Below are 581 nucleotides of genomic sequence, written 5' to 3'. Positions count from 1 at the left end.
GAGAGGTTGCTTACCACTCGGTTTGATTTTTCAAACTTAGGCGAGTACTGGACTGCAGCTAAGCCTCCGAGTGAGAGGCTTGCTCACCACTAGGTAGGATTTTTCAAACTTAGGCGAGTACTTGACTGCAGCTAAGCCTCGGACTAAGAGGCTTGCTTACCACTCGGTAGGATTTTTGAAACTTAGGCAAGTACAGGACTTCAGCTAAGCCTCCGAGTGAGAGGCTTGCTCACCACTCGGTAGGATTTTTTAAACTTAGGCGACTACTGGACTGCAGCTAAGCTTCCGAGTGAGAGGCTTGCTTACCACTCGGTTGGATTTTTAAAAACATAGGCGAGTACTGGACTGCAGCTAAGCTTCCGAGTGAGAGGCTTGCTCACCACTCGGTAGGATTTTTAAAAACGTAGGCGAGTACTGGACTGAAGCTAAGCCTTCGAGTGTGAGGCTTGCTCACCACTCGGTAGGATTTTTCAAACTTAGGCGAGTACTGGACTGCAGCTAAGCTTCCGAGTGGAGGTTGCTTACCACTCGGTAGGATTTTTAAAAACGTAGGCGAGTACTGGACTTCAGCTAAGCCTCCG

Source organism: Triticum aestivum, chromosome 7A (genome assembly GCF_018294505.1).
Source record: "Triticum aestivum cultivar Chinese Spring chromosome 7A, IWGSC CS RefSeq v2.1, whole genome shotgun sequence".
Classification (NCBI taxonomy): domain Eukaryota; kingdom Viridiplantae; phylum Streptophyta; class Magnoliopsida; order Poales; family Poaceae; genus Triticum; species Triticum aestivum.
Note: the sequence above shows the minus strand (reverse complement) of the source record.